This window comes from Mandrillus leucophaeus, unplaced genomic scaffold, assembly GCF_000951045.1.
Source record: "Mandrillus leucophaeus isolate KB7577 unplaced genomic scaffold, Mleu.le_1.0 Scaffold134, whole genome shotgun sequence".
Lineage (NCBI taxonomy): Eukaryota > Metazoa > Chordata > Mammalia > Primates > Cercopithecidae > Mandrillus > Mandrillus leucophaeus.
The window spans coordinates 2314718-2320282 of NW_012101299.1; the positions used below are offsets into that span (position 1 = coordinate 2314718).

The following is a 5565-nucleotide window of genomic DNA, read 5'->3' on the forward strand; positions in this document are numbered from 1 at the left end:
GAAAGCTTTCTGGGCTGGCCAACGTGTGTGGGGCTGTGTGAGCTCTTATTTGCTGTGTGGCATTAATGGCTCTCCGTAACCTTGGCTGGTTTACATCATCAACAACATAATCCTGACTTGGTTCAGGCCTGGCCAGATTGTGTGTGTGTGTCCCCAGGGAGACACTGTCCCCTGACACCAAAGAAACGCATGTGAACTTGGCTCGTAATCTTCCAGGGTGAAGCAAACACCGATGGCACTGGTGTCATGCCTGCTGTGCCTTTTCCTCTCTGGGCCTTGGTTTCCTCATCTGAAACCTGCAGATAATAGAATTAACTTGAAAGCCTGCAGTGACAATCACTTGAAAGAGTGACCATGGGCACTGGGATCCCACCTGGTGTACAGTGAGCACTCAGTAAGCGTCTGCCAGGGCTGGCCGTGATTTTCTAACTGCAGACATAGCAAATAATGAACTCGTGTGTGCTATCCTTCGGTTGTTTCAGTTCCATGTAAGTCCCGCCTCCCTCTTCCTCCCTCCTAGAGATCTGAGGCTCTGCAGCAGCCTGATGCCACGTTCAGGGCTCTGGAACCAGCAGGCCAGAGGGAGACGCCGTACAGCCTGCCCTTGCTCCTTAACTGCTGTGCCTTGGTTTCCTCTGTGCCAGATGGGGGAATTCATCTGCCTCGGAGGACTGTTGAACTTAGACACGTAACAAGCCCAGCACAGAATAAGTGCCCGGTCAAAGGCAGTGACTGTTCTTACGGAGGCAGGAGCCAGCTGGGATCCTCCCTGCCCACTGCAGGTCATATCATCTCAGGATCCCCTCGGGTGCTCTGTGTTGCACGTGCCCAGTAAGGTGCTGAGCAAATGGAGAGCACTCGCCCACCTATTAACATGGAGCTGTTACTGTTGCTGCTATTATTTTTGTTTGGCAGACTTCCCATGCAAGGGAATCTGGTTCCCATAGAGCAGACCCATAAGGTCTAGAGCTGAACTTCTCAAAGTGGAAGCTAAAGAACTTTGTATGAGGCTGTGAAATACAGGTACATAAAACTGAAAATGACTGGACATATAATTTTGCACTAAATCAAGCACCATGTTGTTTTCGGCAGAGAGTAAAGGAAGATGTTCGATTATAATATTTGGGGGAAAAGCTAAAGATGGAGCCCTCCCTTTCCCAGCTTCTTCAGTGGCCCCCGAAGCACATCTGCAGTGGAAAAAAGCTGCAGGAGCCTCCCTTGTCTGGGGCTTTGCCTGGCCTCTGTCTTCGGCTCTTTCTGGGCTCCACCAAGCCTTGGCCTCAGGGTGTTGAGAGACCAGGGATGCGATGCGCTTGCCTCCACCAAAGGGGCACCATTAACAACAATCGTGAGCATCTGCCAGGTGCTCAGGAGTGGGATGCACTGTGCCAGGCACTTCACAGGTCACCTCACTTTCCGCTCACACATCCAGTGAGGTGAGCCCTGGGACTAGTACAGGACAGTCCTAGGGAGGCATTGAGAGGGTGAGCAAGCCACCCAAAATCACAGAGCTGAGATCTATCCCTCCCCAAGTCACTGCATTTTAGAGAGAGTCACTGAGAGGGCAAAGGTGACACTAATCCCAAGGAATAGCTAGTCCACTATGGAAATGCGGGCATGGGCACTCAAGGACAAGTATTCGGTGAAGAGGACCGTGGCATGGAGTGTGCTCCCCAGACATTCCATCTGCACCTGCCTGTTTCCCAGCCTCCTTTGTCATTAGGTTGAGGACATCAGCTTAGTACTGACCAATGGTCTGGGAGCAACAGTGATCCAATAGCACCCTTTGGTCCAAGACTCTTAAGAGTGGATGTGGTTCTCCATGTCCTTTTTTTTTTTTTCCTGCCTTTACAACTCTGGATGCCTCCAGTTAGAAGATGTGGTCAGCACACTGAAGTGCACATCCCCTTGATCCCTGCATGACTGTGTGAAGCAGAGTGCCTCCAACTCACCTTGGACATATAGAGTTAGGTCAATGAGATGTCGCAGTTAACTTACAACAGCAAAGGCCAGCTCACTCTGGCCATACATGATCTACCTGGAACCCTGCACAACACGACAGGGTGACAACAGCCTGGCCCTCCTGGCACTAGGGCCAGCCCCTGTCCTGACAGAAGACTCCTTGTCCTGACTCTTTATATTTATATTCTTATTCTTTCCCACTTCTTACTCCATGTGCCTAACCTAGACTAGACTCGAGGGGAAAGATTATGTTTTGGACATCGCGCCCAAATTGTTCCCTTTATGATAATGACTGGTTCCCATTGTTATAACTACTCAGTGTTAAATTAGGAAATGGCAAGACGGCCCATCTGAAAATTTTTCTTGAGGACTGAGAATGTAAAGCTGAGAATGAGTTAAATGACGTACCGTGTCTTCCTGGTATGTGTTACATCTGCTGCTGTGTTAAAGCCGTTTGAGTGATTCCACACACCCTTCCCTCACCCAGGGTTCTGATGCGACACTGTTTGAACATGTTGACTTTAGCACCATTCTTGTGATCTCCTTGATAGCGTAAAAAGCAAACGCTAACACAGTTCAGTGCTCTTCCAATGCCTCCCTCCGCTGCCCGTGGAAGGTCATGATTCTGGATGACACTTGCCTAACTCAAATACACTTACATTTTCATCTCTACTCACTTAGTAGGAGAAAGTCCTATATTTGTGCAGACTTGTATGACGCCCCTCCACTCAAAAATATAAAGTGTGCACACACTACGGAATACCATAAGCAGTGAGATGTTTTTTCCTTGTTTTTCACAGTGTTCATTAACCTACATTTCGGATTTTCATATTTGCTAGGATAGAGATAGAAGGTCGTGGAGAAATAGGTTGCCCTGCACAGTTGAGCAGGTTGTTCACTGCACAGAGCAGCCTGCTGAGTTGATCAAGTTAAAACCCAGCTTAGATTCTGTTTGCTAAGCTTTGTGTCCTGGCATAGGGCAGCATCCACCTTGGGAAGCACAAAGGCACCACCCACTCACCGAGGTGTGACTGCTCAAAGAGGGAGAATTCCTCTAATTGGTACAAAGACATGAGTGGGTTCCAGTAGCCTGGTAGAGAGGGGTCTAGGGAGTACAGAAAAAGGAGGTGGAGAAGAGGCAGTGACTACACTATCAAGACAGGAGTGCCAGCACCTTATTTTTATTTAAAAACAAGACGAAACTCAAAAACAAAAAAAAAACTCAACAGCTGCAAAAGCAAACAGCCACTGCCAAGGTCTCTTGAGAATTAGGCTTGTTTTCACGTACAGCGCACCGAGGCAGTCAGACCTCATTTTCTTGTACCCCCTTTATCGTGCTTCACAGAGACTGCATCTTTGCAAATTGAAGGTTTGTGGCAACCCCGTGTCAAGCAAGTCTATCGGCGCCATTTTCCCAACAGCACTTGCTCACTTCTTGTCCTGTGTCACGCTTTGGCAATTTTCACAATATTTCAAACTTTGTCATTGTTATGGTATCTCTCATGGTGATCTGTGATCTTTGATGTTATTCTTGAAACTGTTGTGGGGTGCCATGAACGACACCATATAAGATGATGAACTTAATAGATAAATGTTGTGTGTGTTCTGATTGCTCCACTGATTGGCCGTTTCTGGTCTCCCTCCCACTCCTGGGGCCTCCCCGTTCCCTGAGACACAACAACATTGTTGGGTTTCAACAAGTTTTGAAACCCGACCACAACCACAGCCTGTAAGTGTTCAAGTAAAAGAAGAATCACATATCTTTCAGTTTCAATCAAAAGCTAGAAACAATTAAGCTTAGTGAGGAAGCCATGGTGAAGGCTGAGATAGGCTGAAAGCTGGGCCTCTTGTGCCAGTTAGCCAAGTTGTGAATAAAAAGAAAAGTTTTTGAAGGAAATTAAAAGTGCTATGCCAGTGAACACACGACTGCTAAGAAAGTGACACAAGCTCCTTGCTGACGTGGAGAGAGGTTTAGTCCTTTGGATAGAAGATCAAGCCAGCCACAACATTCCCTGCAGCCACAGCCTAATCCTGAGCAAGGCCCTAACTCTCTTCAATTCCGTGAAGGCTGAGGGAGGTAAGGAAGCTGCAAAAGAAGAGTTTGAAGCTGGCAGAGGTTGGTTCATGAGGTTTAGGGAAGGAAGCCGTCTCCATAACATAAAAGTGCATGGTGAAATAACAAATGCTGATGGAGAAGCTACAGCAAATTCTTCAGAAGATCTAGCGAAGACCGGCAATCAAGATGGTGCCACTAAACAACAGACTCTCAATGTAGACCAAGCAGCCTTCTATTGGAAGAAGATGCCTTCTAGGACTTTCATAGCTGGAGAGAAGTCAATATCTGGCTTCAAAGCTTCAAAGGTCAGGCTCACTCTCTTGTGGGGAGATAATGCAGCTGGTGACTTTAAGTTGAAGTCAATTACACCAATCCAAACGTCCTAGGGCTCTTAAGGATTATGTTAAACCTACTCTGCCTGTGCTCTATAAATGGGCTAACAAAGCCTGGATGACAGCACATCCGTGTACAGTATGGTTTGCTGAATACTTTAAGCCCACTGTTAAGACTTACTTCTTAGGAAAATGATTCCTTCCAAAATATTACTACTTACTGACAATGCACCTGGTCATCCAAGAGCTCTACTGGAGATGTACAAGGAGATGAATGTTGTTGTTTGTTTGTTTGTTTTTGAAACGGAGTCTCATTCTGTCCCCCAGGCTGGAGTGCAGTGGCGTGGCATGATCTTGGCTCACTGCAACCTCTGCCTCCCAGCTACAAGCAATTCTCCTGCCTCAGCCTCCTGAGTAGCTGGGATCACAGGTGTGTGTCACCACGACTGGCTAGTTTTTTGTATTTTTGGTAGAGACAGGGTTTCACCATGTTGGCAAGGCTGGTCTGGAACTCCTGACCTCAAGTGATCCACCCACCTCGGCCTTCCAAAGTACTAGGATTACAGGTGTGAGCCACCAACCATGCCTGGCCTGAATGTTGTTTTCATGTCTGGTGACACAACATCCATTCTACCACCCATGGATCATGGAGTCATTTCTACTTTCAAGTCTTATTATTTGAGAAATACATTTCATAAGGCAATAGCTGCCATAGATGATGAGTCCTCTGATGGAGCTGGGCAAGGTAAATTGAAAGCCTTTTGGAAAGGATTTACCATTTGAGATGCCATTAAGAATATTCATAATTCATAAGAGAAGATCAATTATCAATATTCACAGGAGTTTGGAAGAAGTTGATTTTAACCCTCATGGACGACTTTCAGAAGTTCAAGACTTACATGGAGAAAGTATCTGTAGATGTGGTGGAAACAACAAGAGAAATGGGATTAGAAGTTAAGCCTGAAGATGGGACTGAATTGCTGCAATCTCATAATCAGACTTGAACAGATAAGGAGTTGCTTCTTGTGGATGAACAAAGAAAGTGGTTTCTTGGCCAGGCACAGATTACAGGCTCACCCCTGTAATCCCAGCACTTTGGGAGACTGAGGTGGGCAGGTAACTTGAGCCTAGGAGTTTGAGACCAGCCTGGGCAACATGGCGAGACCCCATCTCTACAAAAAATAAAAGAAATTAGTCAGGCATGGTGGTGCACAC

At 46.8% G+C, this 5565-nt stretch overlaps 1 protein-coding gene across 1 annotated transcript in view; it reads right to left on the bottom strand.

Annotated features, from left to right (window-relative positions):
- Nucleotides 1–200: 200 nt before the first annotated feature.
- The window catches only part of CNPY1 (canopy FGF signaling regulator 1), a 122035-nt gene continuing 116670 nt past the window's right edge, over nt 201–5565 (bottom strand). Inside the window, exon 5 of the mRNA XM_011973080.1 lies at nt 201–296. The gene's annotated coding sequence lies outside the window, so the exon portion shown is untranslated. The remainder of the gene's footprint in view (nt 297–5565) is intronic.